This window comes from Macrobrachium nipponense, chromosome 11, assembly GCF_015104395.2.
Source record: "Macrobrachium nipponense isolate FS-2020 chromosome 11, ASM1510439v2, whole genome shotgun sequence".
Classification (NCBI taxonomy): domain Eukaryota; kingdom Metazoa; phylum Arthropoda; class Malacostraca; order Decapoda; family Palaemonidae; genus Macrobrachium; species Macrobrachium nipponense.
The window spans coordinates 86,103,403-86,125,902 of NC_061087.1; the positions used below are offsets into that span (position 1 = coordinate 86,103,403).

The 22,500-nt window shown below is 35.1% G+C and overlaps 1 long non-coding RNA gene across 1 annotated transcript in view; it reads right to left on the reverse strand.

The window, feature by feature from the left end:
* LOC135209238 (uncharacterized) overlaps positions 1 to 22,500 on the reverse strand; it is a 267,111-nt gene that overhangs the window by 146,470 nt on the left and 98,141 nt on the right. Inside the window, exon 4 of the long non-coding RNA XR_010313338.1 lies at positions 4,274 to 4,351. This is a non-coding gene — a long non-coding RNA (uncharacterized LOC135209238). The remainder of the gene's footprint in view (positions 1 to 4,273; positions 4,352 to 22,500) is intronic.

Genomic DNA, 22,500 nt, shown 5'->3' on the forward strand with positions numbered 1-22,500 from the left:
AAAAAATACACGAAAGCGTGTCCCGATACCACCCCCCCCCCCCCCCAAAAAACCGGTTTTTTTTTTTTACCCCCCCCCCAAACATTATTTATATATACATATATATATAGATATCTATATATATATATAGATATATATATAGATATATATATATAATATATATCTTATTAAATATATGTATTATATATAAAATAACACACATATATATATATAGTATAATATATATATATATCAGATATATATATTAGAACATATAAAATATAAATAAATTCCCATTAAACATGAAGCAGGTTAAAACTCCCACTTCTTAATGTACCGCAGCATGACGGGAATTTGTAAAGCGTGAATGACAATTCAAAAATAAAAGAAAACGAGAACAAAATGTTTCAACGTGTTATTCACTTGTAAATAACCATGAAAAATACTTTTTCGCTCTTTCGCTCGTTCCTGGGTCCTACGATTTGCTAGTAAGTGTAACTGTATACTAGTCGCCATGAAAATCAAATTTGACTTTTACGTTCGGTTTTAGGATCATTCTCCTTACGATCGGAACTTTTGTTCTTTTTCATTCTATAAAAGAATATATATATATATATATATATATATATATATATATATATATATTATATATATATATATATATATATTAAGACTTTGACATTCTTTTTTAGGGTCATTTCCTTTACAAACGGAACTTAGTGGTTCTTTTTCCTTCTGTAAAAGAAAGATTATATGTATGTATATGTATATATATATGTATATATATATATATATATATATATATATATATATATATATATATATATATATATATATTTCTAATCCAATAAATATGTTTGACCTAAGGAAGTACGAAGAGTGATTATTGGTGGAGAGTTTTTCGGAGTCTTTACAACCAATGTAATGTTTTACAGCTGTTTAAATATACAAAACATATAGAAGATACGAGTTACCTTCGGAGATATTATGACTAATATCTTCATAATCCAAAAGCTAAACATTTTCTTGGTGATTCAAAGGTATGTTTAAAAAATTTCCATGGAATCTACGATGAATATCTAAATAACCACAAGCAAGTGATTTTTTACTTTACTAATAAAGATAATGATTTATCAGACATACTATAAAATTTTGAAACCATTTAAATACAATCATTTTTACAGGGTATGAACTAAGTGGCTCTTGAGATTGCGTGAACACAAATGGCGAATGGCCTGGGGACAGTTTACTCACATATGAAAAAATGAATATCTGAAATTCTAATTTTAATAATAATTTTTCCATAACAACCATAAAAATATTTAATGAATTTAAAAGAAATATCACCCAAAAACAAGAGAGAAACATGAAAAATGTATACACATATATTAACAAATTACCGTGAAATAAGGAGTTAATATTAACTAAAGGAAAATGTACTAATACAATTGAGTAAATATCAACAAAACGTCATGGATTAAGATGAATTATTACGCATAACACAAACAAGAAAAGGAAATACATAAAGGAAAACGCACATTAACAACAAACCGTGAAATAAGAAGAGGTAATATTACCTAAAGCAAAGAGAGGATAAAGCAATAAAAATAATGAGCAAACATCAACAAGATGTCATGAATTAAGATGAATGATTACACACAGCACAAACAGGAAAAGAAGATAAAAACGAACGCACATATCAGCTGCTGCGGAGGAGCGCGCCGCGTAAAAACTCATCTTCCAAAACGAGTGTGTGTGTGCTACGGATGTTGTTTAGTTACCGGTGGGGAGCGATAGGCTCAATAGATGGCGCTTGAAGCTTCAATCCCAGTCATGCACAACATGGTATTCTCTCTCTCTCTCTCTCTCTCTCTCTCTCTCTCTCTCTCTCTCTCCTTCGTTCTTTCCTTTTTAAAGTCGCTCCTCGCACCGAGACCGGTAGATTGATTGCATGATACCTAAAAACGAAAAAAAAAGTAAACAAAATGTGGAATTTATTCTCGAGCATACGAAAACCGCCGTCCTTCACAAGAGGATGCTTACGAAATGCATTCTTCAATCTGCCATGCAGTCCTGCTATGTACAGGGAGTTTAGGCGTTGTTCCGGCGCTCGGGAAACGTATACGTCCACACACCATCGAATTGGACGCAGCCCGGCTCTTTTTCGTTTGTGCTAATCTTGCGGATGGTAATGATCAATAATGCTCTGCTCGTCTTGGCCACAAATCGCTGTAGGAGTTTGAATGGCTAGAGTTCTTATCGTATATATAGAACGTGTATGCACATGAAATAGCTAGATGTACAGATCTATAGGTAACGAGAGAGAGAGAGAGAGAGAGAGAGAGAGAGAGAGAGAGAGAGAGAGAGAGATTATTATAATTTACCCAATACGCACATGAAATTATATATATAATATATATATATATATATATATATATATATATATATATATATAATATATATATATATATATATATATATATATATATATATATATATACTATATATATATACACACACACAATGGTGCCAAACAACAAGGGCATACAAAGTTACATACATGTGCATACCTCCGAATGCGGTGAATTTCCGCCTAAAGAACGAGAAAAGCAATCATATTCAGGAACAAGCAATTTTTGCCTTAACCTGTCGTAATTTTATTAGCGTACTTTTGCTGTTCGTGCTATTTTTCTAAGCTCCGTCGCCAACTCTTAAAAATACATATTCATTCATTCTCTGGTCCTGAATGCATTTGTTAGCAGTAAATATACATCTCATCCCATGTCTACTGCATATCTTTGAATGTATATAGAGGTAAGCATACTCTATGTATGCATGAGCATCTGCGTAGTAAATGTGGCGTACGGAGAATGGAAAGGTCAGAAAATAATGTGGAGGTATGTAGACGCAGTGTACCGAGGATGATGCATGTGAAAGGATAGATCACATTCTTGGATATATGGAAAATATAACGCAAGGAATACTGGTACATAGCAAAGGCAGAATAAGGGTGGGAATGAGTTATTGGAAAGGATGGCCGACAGAGCGTGCCAGATTTTGTAAGAGGGTTCGATGTGCTGCCAATGAACCTACTGCGCCGGCGCATGAAAAGGCAAATGAGGGGATGCTTTCGACAAAGGTGTTCATCCACGATTCAGCAGCGGAACTGCGAATGTGGCAGTAACCGTTGTAATGTTTTCTATGAAACCACCCGTAGTCTTCCTACACACACACACACACACACACACACACACACATATATATACTATATATATATATTATATATTTAACTATAGATATATATAGATAAATATACCACACACACACACACACACACACACACACACACACACACACACACATATATATATATATATATATATATATATATATATTATATACTATATATACATACATATACGTATATACTATATTCCTTCCAGATAAAGTGAATACCTACAAGAAAACGCTCGGGACCTTTTAAAGACAGACAAGGAAATCTGGAGGGAAAACGATGATATACAAAGTTATCCCAGAGGTCTTGAAGGAAGCCAAACTGTGTTTGAAGAGATTCAGCCATGGACATTGAAAGGAACCCAAGGTCAGCCAAAAGGCGGACGGGACATTTAACGGACAAATCTGTCTGCTCCAAACCAGACAAGTCTGGAATTTTCATGGAATTTCTGTCTTGAGGGTTTTTTTTTCGCTACTGAACTTTGCGTCTGTTATTTCAAGTTTTTGTTTGAAAAAAACGGAGAAAATAAATAGTTACAAATTTCTGTTAGACAATCCTTCTGCCATGGCGAAAATGACATCTGATAACTTACGAAATTCGATCGCGGCACTGTGAATTTTCCATTGGTGATTCTTTTTTTTTTTTTTTTTTAATTCTAATGTTTTCTCCTAGAGAGCATAGAAATCATAGATATCCATGATAATTACAGTTTATACTAATCGTTACAACAGTGAGACCACCTCGAAAAAATTAAAAAGTGGAAGGAACGTTTCAATCTTCACACGGTATTTGTGTATGTACACAGACAAAAACACACACACACATATACATATACACACACACACACATCATATATATTATATATATATATATATATACTATATAACTCATATATATATATATATATTAGTGTGCGAGTATGTATGAATGAATGTATATATATATATATATATATATATATATATATATATATATATATATATATATATATATATATTTATAATGTATTAACACGTGCGTGTTAGTACGTCTGTACACATAATATCAGTGACTACATACCTTATTCACGTTAAAACTTCTTAGTCCAAAAATATTCCTCTTGTTATATACTCGAATTATTTTCATCGCTCGACGAATCTGCAAAACGAGCGAGAAGACTTAATACAGTATATCGCATAACAAGAACTGTAAAAATTATAGGTTTTTATTTACTAATACAAATGTTCTGTAAATATGTACATAGTCTATAAATATGTACATAGAAAAAATCTGTCAAAAGACAGCTAGCACTGAAAAATAAATAAAAATGATGTTCTCAATACTTCAAACGTTTTGTATTGTACAAAGGTACATTAAAAACTGCAAGCAGAATCCTAAAAGAAATCTGTAGTAAGTTAGTAAGTTTAATTTAAAATTGCAACGAGATACAAACTGTAATATAGTTAAAACAATGTACGTCGTTATGTATGAAAATGAGTTTTGTTGAAATAAATCGTGATAAAAGTGGTATGCTTCCTTTTGCAAAAAATGCTTATAAAGGTAAAGCATTTGACAATAATTTACTAAAAGTTACGGTTACTGCCGCATAATTTGTTATATCAAGTCGTTCTCTTCATTTTAAATAGATTTGGTTAACAATACACCTTTTTACAAATAGTCGTTACCTATATAAATATATATATATATATATATATATATATATATATATATATATATATATATATATGTAATGAATACCTATAAAAAGGAGCATTGTTAACCAGTTCTATCTAAAAGGATAAGAACGACTTGATATAACAAATTTTGCGGTATATATATATGTATATATATATATATATATATAATATATATATATATATATAACTATATAGATATAGATATAGTATAGATAGCTATAAGATATATAGATATAGATCTAGATATGTAGATAGATAGATAGGATCGATGATAGATAGTAGATATGTATAGTATAGATATGATATAGATAGATAGATAGATAGATAGATAGATAGATAGATATAGAATAGATATAGATATCGATATAGTAAGATATAGATATAGTTATAATATAGATTAGATATAGGATAGATATAGATATTATATATATACATATATATATATATATATATATACACTATATATATATAATTTATAGTATGTTATGAAGTAATTCTTACATTTTCTACAACACAAGTATTCTTATAACTTTGCGTAGGAGAACACAAGAAAAACTTTTTCTAAGGCAAAATGTTTTATTATAATGAATGTTTTATTATAATAAATCTCTCTAGAAAGATATATATGAAAACATACTGGATTATAGCATTATGATTTCATACATAAAGAATATTCTTAAATTGCAACCAAGAAAACATTTTAGAAGCAGACCCTTGAAAATGAGAAATAAAGACGATACAATATATATATATATATATATATATATATATATATATATATATATATATATATATATATATATATATATATAAGGCGTGATCTGACCCCCAGCTTTCTTGGGAAGTGTGCAAGATTTTCCCCTCGAGCATAAGTAGTAAATTAAAACGTGCTAAAATCTACGGTCAAATGGAGCCTTGTTTACCAACGAAAATTAAAATAAATACGCTATATATTATATTTTTTGTACTGTTTAACATGCACATGATTTAATTATCACATTTTTATTCTAATAAATAAATCATAAATATCCTATCCTAAAATCCCTGTATCTTTAATTCAACGAGAAACACCCTTTTCAGACCTTTTTAGGCTCTTGCATAGAGCTTTCTTCCCCACCCCCACACCCCACAATCCCCACCAACAACGACAAAGTAATTTGTAGGCTTATTCCCCGAGTAAGCGATAAGCAGTTTTCCATTAAGGTGTGGCCCCCTAACAAAATGCAATAGATTCTGCCATATTCATACTAATGTAAGTGACCCTCACCCTTGTGTAGAAAGTCGCAGAGGTTGTCTAACAGCGGTATAATTATCTTCAACATGTATGTGGCTCCAAAAACCATCTACAGACCAATTTAACCATCAAAGAATAATCCTCACTGTACCATGAGAAAAAACTTTTTTCCCTGCAGTCATTCAAGTGTCATTTCAGAGATATGTTACTAATGGTGTAGACAAATTCTGCGATTTCTAACATTTACAATTTATCACAAATTTTCAGGCACAGAATTGACAGGCCTACCATCTAATGTTTAAGCAAAACCATAGGGCATTTATTCGAAATCTAACAAACCTCTACTTCGTAAGCATTTTAATATCAATGGTAATATGTTTTCATTTCCAAATACTCTAAATTATGCAATAGAAAAAAATGTGAAGCTTCCCAGCAGCATTTATAAGATTTCCAGCAGGGATTTCAACTGCTCCTGTAATGGATAATGGGCAAGCAATCTGGTTAAGGACGTGGAAGTAGTACAAAACAACGAAAATGTATTGTGAGAACAGACAATTGTCGAATGCAATAATCTTCCTTATGAATTATTTCAGTCCTTGGATTAATTGGGATGTGGCTAAGGTTGTTTCTTGTTGTAACACTATAACTCAAAATAGTATCTACTAAGATTCTCAACTAAGTTATTATAATTACTTATGATCTGCTAAGATCGTCTTTACCTCTTATATTGTCTTCAACACACGCACATACACGCATACACACACACACACACACACACACACACACACATATATATATATATATATATATATATATATATATATATATATATATATATATATATATATATATATATAATTGCTTTATATAATTCATTATACACACACACACACACACACACACACACATATATATATATATATATATATATATATATATATATATATATATATATATATATATGTGTGTGTGTGTGTGTATGTATATATATAGATATATAAAGACATATATTATATATATATATATATATATATATATATATATATATATATATATATATATAGCATTAATTCGTTTCCTGTAACAGGGGTTGGCTGGCAAAGAAGAGAAAGGACGATGATCACTGCCATTGTTGAATCTTCCATGGAACCCCCTCGCAGAGTCTAGCTTCCACATCACAAACTGCTTCATGAATCTATACGGAAAACTCAGAAGTGGCGCGTCGAAACTTTTAGACTTACTACGTTATTCATTTGTAGCATGAGTCTGTTCCTTTCCCATACTTCCATCATACCTTTCCATGGCTTCTTCTCCTCCTTCTTCTAAACACTTCATTGTTGGCTCACATCCAATCCATCTCAAAACACACATAGGGTCAACCATTAGACACTCCATAATATCTCTCACTCTATCACGGAAAAGAATTTATCGACACAGCTTTCACATCTTTTCTTTCACTTACATTGAACAACAGCACCTCACTTCCACAGAGGAGAGTAGGTTCAACAATCCCTTCATATATTCAGCTCTTGGTTGACACAGACACTCCCAAGTTTCTTCCCAATCTTGTACGCACCTCCTGCTACCTGTTTTGCTCTACAGCCTCGGTGACTTACTACTACCTCTCACCCTACTTATGATATTTACTCCAAAATACTCAGAAGAATTTACTACTTATATTCCTCAGCCGTCCGTAATAACATTCGCTGTTCCATCTTCACGTTCCCAATTTATCCTTTATAATTCTACTCTTAATTTTCTTTTCCTGCAAACAACTTTAAACTTTCGCTTTTCTCTACACTCTCTCTTCTCTACTGTACTATCACGCACTTAACACCTCCATTTACTGTCCTTCCTCTGATTTCACGTATCGCTTAATCCATGCAAGTATTAACAGCCACGGAGGCATAACATAGCCTTGTCGCAGCACCAATATTATACCAAACCAATTAGAGCTTCGTTTTCACCATAAAAAAAATTTATAGCTTTCAATAATTCACCCCTAATATAACACATCGGTAACACATCGTCTTCATAAGTTCCATTTTATGCATTTTCTAGGACCAAGTATACCACACACTTCATTTCCTTTACTTTCCCATTTTCTAGGACCAAGTATGCCACACACTTCATTTCCTTTACTTTCCCATTTTCTAGGACCAAGTATGCCACACACTTCATTTCCTTTACTTTCCCATTTTCTAGGACCAAGTATGCCACACACTTCATTTCCTTTACTTTCAAAAAGTTTTATAACAAAACACTTGATCAGCCCTTACACACTCTAAAATCAACACTGTTCTTCCCTTTTCAAGTGTTCTGTCATCTGCCCTACCATCTCAATCAAAACCCTAACATACAAAATCCTCAACACTAACTTCAACATTTCTTTTAAACATGAACTTGAACAACTCAACGGATGTTTCTTACCTCATCTGCAAGGGTTATGAAAATGGAAAACTTTTTCAAAATGATGAACAGCCCTCTTTGTTTTTTAGAGTAAAATACGAGTAGAGACGGATGATTCTATAAAATATTAGTTATGAAAAAGTGAACTTGAGAGCCTTGTTCTAACCACCAACTTTATATTTTAAAAGTTGTTCATCATTCTGCCTTTCATGTCATCTTCATCAATAATCCTGGACGCATTATGATATGCTTGCACGTCTATAATTACAAACTATTTTTTTTATTAATGCAATGGTCAATATAACTGACAACTCGATAACTTTGTTTAGCCATGGGCCAAAGAAAAAAAAAGACGGAAAATGAGTGATCTTAACAATATTAGTTTTAATGATCTTTCATACATCAAAATATTTCTTATGAGTTTAACCTCTTAATGGCTTCAAGTTCCTGATATTTCAAACCTTTGTTATACAATTGACTTTACATGATTAAGGCTCTTATTCCGAAAAATACTTCAAAATTTTCGAACTGCTATTCTGAAGAATGTCAAAGATTCAGCCTGTCTATTCTCCAGCAGATTCTGCGCAATCACGATTTCTATTTTGCAGCAGATTCTGCACAATCAAGATTGCTACTCTCCAAAATTCAAACTTCTGTAACAGATTCTGGATGATTCACACTTATATAGGATTCTCCTTATGATTCAGACTCGTTTTTACAACAGAATTGTCGTTGTAAAACTTCTATCCAAAGAAACATTCTTAACTAGTCAATTGTTTTACAACAAATTTGTTACAATTCAAGTTTCCTTTTACCAACCGAATCTCCAACTTACAAAATTTCGTTCAATACCACACTGCAAGTTATTCCAATTTTGCGGTCAGTAGTAGATTTTACATACGTCAAACTTCTGTTACAACCTGTTCCCCCATAATCCAAACTTCTTTTCCCGGCAGATACTCCATGATCCAAACTTTCACTCCCAAGCAGATTATCCATAAGCCTAACTTGCATTCTGCAGACATTCTCTATAATTCAACCGTTTGTTCTGCAGCACACTTTTCTTTAAGCTAAACTTAGTATATTCTTTAATAATCTTACTATAATGGGCGTTATGTCTGTCCGAGCGTCTGTCATTCAATCACGGCCAAACGGCTGGTCCGATAGGCATGAAACTTGGCAGGGTTATAGTGGGGACACCCATAAGATGGTTTGTAATGGGGTTTCATCCTACCCTCCCCCCAACCCCCCGCCCACCCCCTGAATGGGCGTTATGTCTCCGGGGTGGGAAACCGTAACCGAAAAATCAAGCAAAACACCAGCCTGCATAGCAACCGTCGAAGCGACTCCTGGCGTTAAAACGGACAATCTTACTATAATGGGCGTTATGTCTGTCTGTCTGTAAGCTAACAAAAAACAATAGTGGCAGGGATCATTGGCCATGGAGCAAGGGGGACCACTAAACAGTTTGGAGACATCGTTCTCTCTGCCACTGACCATGGAGCAAGGCGAACCGCTGAACAGTTTGGAGACATTGTTAAAAAAGTGGCAGAGAAGCATAGCTGAACAGACGGACGGACGCAATGACCATGGAGCAAGGAGGATGTAACTTTTTGTGAAGGTCAGTTTTCTTTATATAAATCATCTATCACACGAGTCACATGAGTTTCGTATGCCAAGTTTCATGCCCATCGGACCAGCCGTTTGGCCGTGATTGAATGACAGACGGACGGACAGACATAACGCCCATTATAGTAAGATGAGATTGAAGTAAATTGTTTGTCATCGATCTTTTCTCTGTCTTAGTGGTGGTGTTTATCACGAGCAAAGAGCCACCAACATACAATACATGCATGCATACAAAAGCAACAAAAACCTACTTTGAATGTTTAATACGTTATGAAGAGCAAGGTAAAATATACAATGATCATCCGGGCGAAGGGTTACAAGGAAACATTAACTAAATTGAAAGTCTTATTGATTTCTGTATCTCCCGTTACGTCCTTCAAATGCACACTATAATCTTTAGAAGCTTCAACCCTAAGTCAATAGCCCCTGTGAGCTTGTTCCATGTGAATAGGGTTCATCTGATAATGATAATAATAATAATGATAACAATACCCTAAAGCGATTACGCCTAGTGCTATATGTTTTAATTCTAAGACAATTTTTAAAAGGTCTTTTTACAGTTAAAAGTTATATTCACACATGTGCGCACATAAAAATAAATACAAAACTCATATGTATATGTATAAATACTCACAAATTTCTTATGTAGTATTAGATAAAGTATTTTTTGGTCTCCCTTGCACTTTCTCCTGTCATTCACTGTGCAAAATTCACTCTCTCTCTCTCTCTCTCTCTCTCTCTCTCTCTCTCTCTCTCTCTCTCTCTCTCTCTCTCACAAATTCAAAATTTTCTTTCCACTTGCATAATCTCAGTTTTCTTCACATCCGTCACAATACATACTTGACTTGGTAACTTAGAAATACTAAATGCATTGAAGGTTGCTTTGGATACGTTTTGCTAAGGTATTCTGTCTTTTTTTATTATCATCTCTTATTCACAAACACCAAAATAATTCGTGATAAACCAGGAATGAATATATATATATACATATATATATATATAATATATATATATATAAACAAATAGTATATGCATGTATATATATATATATATATATATATATATAATATATATATATATATATATATATATATGCACACCTTTACTCCTTGCAGGGAATGGATCCATTGTTAACCAATAAGCCGATTTGTTATCTCATTCGTAACACTTAAAAGATGACATTTTTCTGTCAAGCTAGGAGAAAAATTAATTACCTCGTATCAAGTATTTAATTGGAATATTACTTCATTATTCGAATTTAATCTAATTTCAGTAGCCCTGGTTCTGATTATTTTCTGAAATTTATATGATAAATATACATAGACGGCAATAAACAGACAATGTTCGGATGAAGACCGAACTGACATTGGAAATGACTCCTAATATCCGAATAATTAAAAAAAAGAAATATTTTGTCTTTGATATAATTCCTTTATTACCAGTAAAGCATATATATATATATATATATATATATATATATATATATATATATATATATTATAGATATATATATATATATATAAAATTCATAATAAATAAATATATAAGTGTATATATACATATGCACTCATATATATATATATATATATATATATATATATATATATATATATATATATATTTTTACACACACATATAAAATATATATATAAATAGTATATATCATGTATATTTAAAGTATACAAATCAAAGTTTTGTTCACTCAAATTTCTACTTCATCGGAAACAATTTTGAATTTTTTTTTAACTTCTCGTGTCACAGATCAAAGCACTTATTTAAAAATGCGGTATTTTACCATGCTACTTCTGAGATTAAAGTTCACAAGAAATAACCTATATTCTCTTCTGTCTTCTGCATAAAATAACATGACATATTTCTTATTCAATAAAAAACGACTTTTATGAGCCTGCTGTTTTATGAGTAGCATATAAAAAGATTTGTTGGCATATGCGGTATTATACAGCTCAAACTCACTTCTAAAATCTACTTCAACAGAAATCACACAATTTTGTTGAACTGAATTACAATTACACGGAAACGCATTTTTGCCCTAAGCAACGATGAACACAACGCCTTTTGTGAGCAAATTTTGACATGAGCTTTTTAAGGGGTCCACTTTTCCATGTGATTGAAATAAATGCTCCATTATGCTCGACCATTTCTCCCGGTGACTTTGCTGCAAAACAACTCTTTTTATTTTGCCATTTTAACATTAACAGTCCCATTTTTGCAAAATGCAATAGGCTACTCTGAAAATCAAAACATCGTTTAAGTTCAAAAATAATTTTTTGGAGATATCAAAGGTCTCTGGGGTGGGTTGGGGCGGGGTGGGGTGAGGGTGGGGAAGGGTGGGATGGGATGCCAAAGAAATTCCATGTTTCTTTTTTGCTTTTTGTGACTGCTACAGTAGTTCTCAAGTTATTGTTCTTACTATTTATGAATATTTTCACATCACCTCAGCCTGGACATATTTCTGATCAACATTTCTTTCATTAACATTATCATTATTATAGTAATGACAGTAGTAGTATAAGGGGTAGTGCTGTTGATATTACTTGTTTTGTTTACAGTAGCATAAACAGTAATAAGAATAGCAGCAACTATTACCAGTACTGTATCTTATTAAGTGAGTTATTCGAGCAAGTATCCGCTAAAGCTTTTATTATATGCAAGATAAAAGCAATGAACACATTTCTATCATCTGGTTAAGCATGCCTGGATGAGAATTCTATAACATCTGCTGTCACTTGCCACAGGTTCGTCGGAGCAGCTACGTAAAGTCGACTTGGGCTTCCCCTAAAGAGAATACGGATCGCTTTCATTCGATTTGATCACTCTCACTTATTCTGTTGATTTTTAGGCAACGTAAGGAACAATTCCCATTTTTAATATAACGCTAAGGTTTGTTGTAAGTCTCAGTAAAATGTGGTATTATGCAAGACAGGGGCGTTTGAACCCTAAGTCAGGCCCTTCTCTTTTATCTGGGTCTGATCCCGAAAGGCGTAGCTATTCACACAGAAGTACACGTGGTTTTAAAAATTTGAATATGTCTTGAAACGAAAACCTTAACATATCCATCAAAACGTGCTCATATTCAGCTCGAAAATTCAAATCCTAATGGACGCCCAGTAACTCTTAATAAAACGCATTTCTGATAAACTTTTCAGGACCTGTCAAGAACCACCAAGAACAAGTTAAATATCAAGATTCGTCGTTAAAAAATTTGTTCCAACTGACCTTTACCATGATTCTAATTAACACTGTTTAACTGATGGAAAGATGACCTTGGCTATAGGAGCCTAATGCCACCATTTGCATCTAAAACACTGGTTAATAATAATAATGATGATGATGATAATAATAATAATAATAATAATAATAATAATAATAATAATAATAATAATAATAATAATAATAATAATAATAATAATAATAATAATAATAATAATAATAATAATAATAACAATAACATATGACAGATGAGAAACAAGGATTAAGTCAATATTTTAATAACTTGTTCAGAATAATAAGTGGCCCCTTTATGAACCTAAAATTTTGAAAGTTTTTTAATTACTGTTCAGACGGATAACATCTAATTATTATTATTATAATGTCAATGGATGTGAAGAAAGCAAAATCAACTTCAACAGTTTGATAAAACATTTAACTAGCTCTTAATGTCGTCTGAGAAAAATGACTGACTTTATCCTTTTGAACAGCAGCTTGCTATAAGTTATTGTATCGGAAGCATCGCCAAACAAAAACGAACATGACATTATCATTAGCTTTCAGTATCTAAAGTGATCATCTACGATGAGGCAAACTGATCCACTGAGTGATGAATATTCTGAGTGACTTCGTATAATGACAGATATGAAGAAACACCGTAACACAGCTAGGCGTGCAAAGGACTTCTACGAGACGTCTTGGCAACATACCCAATGATGTTACATTGAATCTTTAAATGTTTCTCGATAGAAGGTCAAAGTTAATTCTATCACCCGATTATTCACGCGAAATTACCTTAAAAAATGATCAAATTCTTATTTTCTCAACCCAGAGGGAAAAGGATAATACCATAAACGTCTAGGAAGTTACTTGTCTGCCATGAGACTCCTAAGCCCGTAAAACTTGGCAAGTGACAATCTAAAAAAACTTATTGCGTTTCTTTGAAAACTCCACGTTCTTGTAAAAAGGTCGGATAGTATTCTTGGAAAGTACACATGATCGCAATTACAAGTAAAATGAAAACTGACTTGCTTATTCACTCTTTTTGCTTCAGAGCTGCACTGCAATGCATTTCCTTAAAACAGGAATACTTCTTGATATGCTATCTCTGTCTAGAAATTTCATGCCCAATATGCAACCCAAGAACTTGTGATTTAATATCCTATAAAAGAGGGCAACACGCAATACTTAAAATATACCTACGAGCTATTTTATCTGTTAAATTCTCGTCGTATATAACTGAAAAAATTTATGCCTAATGTACAGCAATAATGAAACTGGTTCAATATACATCTGTGTGTGTGCGTGTGTGGTCGCGTGCATGTGCATAAATAAATAAATAATTTATATATATAATTATATATATGCATATATAAAACTCAGACACATTAAAGCATGACGTCACCAAATCCAATTTACGTGCGGGCTTACTACACCTCAATAGTAACAAGTACTCAGGAATGGCGACCCATTCCCCGCCCCCCCCCCCCTCCCCAACTCGAACAAATAAATCCCCAGACGTAAGGCACTGCTGCTAAAAAAGAACGGAAATAAAAAGGACAATGAAAAAAGAAAAGCGAGAGAGAGAGAGAGAGGAGAGAGAGAGAGAGAGAGAGAGAGAGCTGTGGTTCCTACTCATCATGATGATGACTTAATCTCATTAGCCGGAAGCGTCGGGTTGTAGTGGCAGAGAGTCGTTCCCTCGGGGCCTCGCAACGCTTGGATAAAAGAATGAGGCTCCGCAACGACCCTCCTCCTCGCCTTTGCCGGCGTTTACCAAAACGCTGATCATAATTCTGCTTAGTGCAAATTATAACGCGCTCGTGATCCGGATCCGCGTCCGGGGCCCGCCCGACGCGTTCCAAACGTGTTCCGCTTTTACCCAGCCGTATTCTACATTTTCATTCCTTTTTTTTTTATTATTCCATCAAGTAGCAAACTGGATTCCCTAGTTTTTAGTGCAGTGCTATCATTTCGAAAACAACTTTCGCTATATATTATTACACCAGAATGAAACAATTTCCTTCAGTTTGTTTTGGTGTCAATCTACATATTCCAAGGTCACTGTCGAAGACGTTTAACTTTTATTCATGAAGATAAACGCATTTCCGTAGGTTTGCATTCTTCTTTGCTCTGCACGATTAATTCAAAATTCACCGGCTCATTTTTTTTATTTACTCTATGGGATCAAACCCATTTAAGAGTTATTTTTTAGCATGACTTAAGAAATAAAAGCGTATTTTTGACCATTAAAAGTTTTCCGTTATAAAAAGAGTAAGCAATTTATTTTTCACTCCGTTTCCTCGGTAAAACCACCGTCCGCTTTCGGTAAAATTTTCCTTTTGGTCTAAAATTATGGAAACTAGAACCACTTTAAGAAATAATTTTTATCCTTCCTTACTCTAGGGATTAAAAAAAAAAAAGAAAAACGTCTCTGAACCCCCAATCAAAAAAAAAATTTTTTTGTTGTCGTTACTTCACAGGCAAGATAGCCATTGAAGTCTGTTCTCTTCGTTATCATAATAAAAGAAAATGTGTTTTGAAAATTAGGATTACCAAACACTGATACGTGATACATAACTGTTCACATGTATATATATATAATATATATTATATAGATATATATATACATATATATATATACATATGGATACATGTTTCTACGTTCCATTATGTGTGAATGCATTCAACTCCATTCTCACATATAACCGGTAACATTCACAACCTATATATATATATAATGTATATATATGTGTGTGTGAGTGTGTGCGCGCCCGCGCGCGTGTGCATGCATGCTTGTATGTGCACATATATTTATATATGTGTTGGTAGATGTAGGTGTGTGTTAATGTATGAACATTAGGAAAGGCATTCATATTCAAAATGTATAAACATATACAAGTAGTCAGCAAAGACACTAAATCTATGTTGCTAGCTATCAACATTTTCACTAGATTCCTTAGCTTTCTTAACTGAAGGTTCGTAAAAGATTAGGGAAACCCATGAATTACCTCTCGAAAAGAATCATTATAATGATCAAAATGTTACAAAGTCTCTAACATCTTATACAAGGCTCGCTCTCTTTCCTCCTCCTCCTCCTCCTCCTATCTCTCTCTCTCTCTCTCTCTCTCTCTCTCTGTCTCTCTCTCTCTCTCTAGATAAAACCATGTGCCATCGCTCAACTGTGAGTTTGGCACCCGAGTTTTCCTGCCAGCTGATTGGTCGAGGCCACTGATTTGGCCCGAGACGCACTTCATCAATATAGACCTCGTCCGGCTAAGGTGGTTGAGCATCAGAACCTTTCTTTCTGGATGTTTTCTACCTGCCTCTGTTTAGACATCGATAGTTACCAGTTTTTTTTTGTTTTTTTTTTAAGGAAGTCTGCCAAAAATGCGCTGATTCACTGTAAAGAATGACTGAGGAATGTTACGGTGCATCTGGCATGGTCATACTCACGGGAGGCAACGCACTCTGCTCAAAATATGGAAGATGCTGTCAAGGAGTTTTAGGCGTCCCGTCGCTCTCTCGGAGGATAGGTCGAAAACATGAAGGGTAATTTTCAGGGGAGACTAATGAATGAATCCGAAGACAACTTCAAGTGGTTGGTGATGGAAGCACCGTTATAATAGAACCATTACCACCAACAATCCATGGGGTTATCAATGTGGCAAATAAAAATGTATTAGTACGGTAATGAGAAAATGAATATTAAATTATTATTGCTGGATTAAAAATAAAATCGGAGTATCTGCAGACGCATATAATGACCCATCGAAGTCACGAGATTACGAGACACTTCCAAAGAATGAAAAGTACTTAATCGTATATCAGAGGAACATAAAAACCTCATTATAATATGGTCAAACTGAACATGACAGTCAGTCAATAAAGTTATAGTTAATGCAAAACAATTACATACAGGCATGTCTCGTTTTAACTAATGTCGTCTGCTGCCCCGAGGTTACAATTGTTGAATTTCGAATTCTTTCAAAATGAGAGAGAGAGAGAGAGAGAGAGAGAGAGAGAGAGAGATTTGCTAATACCTCATTTTAACCGGACTGCGGCAACAACTTGTGGTTATTTTTATAATAGAGAGAGAGAGAGAGAGAGAGAGAGAGAGAGAGAGAGAGAGCTTAATTGCCAGCTGCTGCTGCACTCATTTCAACCAGTCTAAACCATCACACTGTTGTAATACAACCTTGAAGTTAACATTTATATTGAGAGAGAGAGAGAGAGAGAGAGAGAGAGAGAGCCCACATCTCATTTCAGCCGATGACGACTATGAACCTATTATGAAACCGTACAAAGTTAAATTTTCAATTTTATTATAATGAGAGAGAGAGAGAGAGAGAGAGAGAGAGAGAGAGAGAGACTCAGTCGACCGCCAATCACGACAACAGCTGATCTCCGGGAATCCGTTCGCAAATTCATCTGATTGGGTCCATAATGAACAACAATGATTTGCGCTATATTGGCCGAATGTCATTGGGACTCATAATCACATAGTCGCCACATGGCTGTTTGATATTTTGGCGGGGGATTAACTCATTGTGTAATTGAGGCCCGTGGGTGGTGGTGGGAGGTGGGCGGGTTGGGTGGGTGGGGGAAGGGGGGGGGGGGTCGAATATGGTTTCACTTCCAAATTTAATGATATGTTGAAACGCTTGCTTCCGCGCCTCAATCTCGATTCCAATAAAAGGTTCGTTCGGGTTTGGAATTTGTGCGCGCAGACGGACGTACAAGCGCGCAGGCACGTAAAAATAAGCAGTATCCCACACACACTCACGCACGCACGTGCACCATGCACATTGCAAAAAGAAAATGCGAAAGGCCTCTTCGCCTCTCTCCCAGCGAAAAGTCTATATCTCAAAGTCTGGACGGGATGGAAACGGATAAACAAATCCATATGAAAATGGGAGTAAGGGACGGACCCCCTTAAAAACGGGGCATGCGGCAACGCAAAAAAAAGGAAGAAAAAAAGGGAAGCATTAGGCAACCATGCAAAACCAAACGGAAAAAAAAGGAAACATTGGGGATATATTTTCGTTTTTAAACCCGGTGTCTCTTTCCTCCATTACATTTATGTGTAGAACTCGCGTCGCCAGATACCCACCCTCGTGTGATTGGATTTCTCTTAATTAAACAGCAGTTTCAAAACAATTTGCATCAATACAGTGGGGGCAAAAATCTGCTACCCTGTGGATATCCCCCTGTATATGAATATAGAACATTGCGAATAATTGTTTATTGCATTTATTGCCACGCTCGCCATGCAAGCTTCCCCCTTCCCCTCACATGCACTTAACGACATGAATGCACTGCAGCCAATACATACAATGCAAACTGGGGAACGCGAAAGGGGGGAGACACACAGAAAGAGAGAGAGAGAGAGGAAGAGGAAAAGAGAGAGAGAGCGAGAGCGAGAGAGAGAAAACGACACACACATGCAGGAAGAGAGGAGAGAGAAAGAGAGAGAGAGAGAGAGAGAGAGAGAGAGACGGAGAGAACGAGAGAGTGAGAGAAGCGCTAGCTGATGCTGCCTGTCCACCATCACCATGCAGAGGGAAAAGAGAGAAAGAGAGTGATATGGAGGGAGGAGGGAAACGAAATGATAATCGAGTGAAAGAGAACTCATTTGCGATCTATTATCGAACACCAGATCGAGAGGGACTTGCGACATCAAAAATAAATAAGTTCACAAACTTCGTGACACACTTCGAAGTTATTAGGGCGGAAGAGACAGCCGAAGGTAGGTCTATTCGAGTGCTCAAAGCATTAGGACTAAAAAAAGCAACTACAGATGTAAGTGGGTCAATGAAGAGAGAGAGAGAGAAGAAGAGAGAGAGAGAGAGAAAAAGGGCAATAGAAACGAACAGATGAGAGGCTGATGGAACACCACTTAATAAAACTCTCTCTCTCTCTCTCTCTCTCTCAATATACACACATATGAAAACACATTCACACAGTTACACACACACAAGCCTGTACATACATAGACACACATATAATATATATATATATATATATATTATATATATATATATATATATATATAGATATATATATATATATATATGAACACATCCATATAAAGTACGCAGTATAAGCAAACAGAAACTAACAAATATGCAGGCGCACGCAGCCCCCTATATGTATATAACCATGTTACAAAACAAATTCGAGAGAGCAGGCCTGGGATAACGGTAGGATTGTGAGAGTAGGGAGGGAGAGGACGGCTAGATAAAAAAAAAAAGTAAAAAAAGAAATAGTCAGATAAAAGGGGGGAAAAAGACCCGGAGGGAAATAAATATGCGACATAATATAATTCCGTGGACTGGGGCCGGGGAGAGAGAGAGAGAGAGAGAGAGAGAGAGAGAGAGAGAGAGTCATGCAGATAATCGAACGCACAAATACACAGACAGGTGGACCAATATCCCTGATTGTAATATTGGTTACTCTTTAGTTAAATTCAGCTATCGGGGAAGTATATGGCCATGGGGGTCATGGAGGAGGGGTAAGTGTGTTTGTGTGTGTGTGTATATATTTGTGAGTTTGTGAGTGTGTGTGTGTGTGTATACGTGTGAAAGGTTCAAAGGGGGGAGGGGGGGGGAGTTATATGGTCATATATAGCAAGTGAGGGGAGGGAACCCAACGTAGATACACAAACGCGCGCTCTCGCGCGTGCTCTTAAAACGACATGCAAGCTAAATGTACTGTAAGTAACGCTCATGCACAGTCGTTTAGAAACAAAAACATCACCCACCATTAAGCCGCTGCACGCGCGCGCGCGCGAGCGCGAGCAAAATTTCACCCACCCCACACTATAGCCTGATTAATGAATTTTGCAATACAATATATAGTGTCATTGATGGACGTGCTAAACAATGCGGCATATATTACTTTAATTTATTTCCAAGGTATATCAGCTATTTTTTTCCGCAGTTTTGGGGGTAAGGGGGGTGGGGGGTTGCCAACGAATGAAATGTAGTTACATCGCCGCAGAAATAAACGATGAAATAGCCAGTTAGAATTATGTTGCAAAACTTCTCATGATCCATATGGCAGCCTCATCAAATTGATGTTGAATGTGAGATCAATGCGGAAATAACTGCTAAATATATTTGACCGAAAAAATACTGCATGATAATTAAAAATTTCATTGATCGACGCTCTCGTCATCGATGATTTGAAACGAAAAAAAATAAAATCTCTCTCTCTCTCTCTCTCTCTCTCTCTCTCTCTCTCTCTCTCTCCTTTCCCATGATTGTGTCATAAATCTCGCAGGTTAAAAGTGAAGGACATCAATAAGCATTTAGCCAAGGGCAGATAAGAGAGACATTAATTTCTCTCTGGGAGGGAACTGTCTTTCCAAGTATGTCAATGCGGCCGTGTCTTTTTCACCATCTTGGATAGATGAACTTATAAATCGCCAGTGTTCAAGAAGAGGGAATAAGCGGCGTTTAGGATATATATATATATATATATATATATATATATATATATATATATATATATATATATATATATGTATGTATGTATGTATGTAGTGTATGTATGTATGTATATACATACATATATATATATATAAATATACACACACTTTATATATATATAGATATATATATATATATATATAATATATATATATATATATATATATATATATTTTATGTCTGTTGCCGGAAGCTGACGTCAAGAACGTTGTTACTCGAGCGATCGTATATATCTTCGCAAACTTCCGGTGGCTACTCGGGGGGAACAGGAAGCAGAAAGAATGCACCAATGAGGGACTCCACGAGAAGCTGATTATATATAGTATATGTATAAAATACATAGAAACAGAAAGACAAACTAACGGCATTCCCGAGAGCATACTGAAAAGGTTATGTTCCCGGCGGGATACGAATAAAAAGCTGAAATGAATAAGGTGAAAACTGAATTGAGAATTCCAATAACTAACTTGATCTGGAAACATCGTATTACGCCCGTTGGAAGATGTACGGTTGCTTACCAAAATCTCTCTCTCTCTCTCTCTCTCTCTCTCTCTCTCTCTCTCTCTCTCTCTCTATTTTTCAGTCTTCCAGAGGCGTTCTTGCAGGTGCTGCCACCTATCCCAAAGAGGCTGGCACGCTGGAACTAAGCCATGGTGCCAGTTGTACGGAGCCCGAGAACCGCTTGCATGACCGGCTGGGAGACGTTCCACCCAGCAGGTAGCTGGAAAAGTAACGTGGATGAGCTGGAAAACGGCGTGGATGACCACAAGATCTACGGGATTGGAGAGACTGAATAAGGCAAAATGGATGTCACTGGATGAGCGAGAGGGTATTATGGCAGAAGAGCCGGATTAGGCTGCATAAGCTTAATTTCTATTGATAGTCACTGCATAGGCCTAAAGAGAGTGACAAGCATACTGGTGACTAAGTGTGTGGCAAAATTTTTCTTTTTCTTTATCTATTTTTTTTCTTTTGCCTCATATGGATGACGGGACCGATGGCAACTTGGGCTATTGATACGGCAAAGTATTAAATATAAAACTATAATATTTTTTTACTTCTTTCGTCAAAATATCATGCAGCGAATACTGGAACACTGACAAATCATAACAAAGGAGGAACAGGCACATATGGCGCAAAAAGAAAGAAAATTTGCACATATTGGCGAAGGAAGAATATCTACACTAGGACAAAAGAGGAAGGTCCACCTACATGAGAAGGCATAACAAGATGTCACAGAATAGGGAGACAAGAAAATCACAGAGGAAACAAGGAATGAAGAACTAGAGACTTCTAAAAGGTGATAGAAGAAAGGTGTACGGTCATTATAGACTTCTAACGAACCCAGAAAAACGCCTTCAGAAGAACGAATGTGTCATTAATTACAGACCTGGTAACAAATATGTAAATAAAAAAATTGATAACGATAAGAAAATAATATACTGAACTGATAGCGAATGATTTTGTACACAAACTCACAAACAGCAATGCCGACAGACACGTAATTATCGAAAGAACTGGTTGATATTTTCTGCATACAGCATGATGATTGCCGAATAGTTGTATGCATACACGAAAAAAATAGAGAGTAGGCAATAAAAAGGGGATAACGGAATG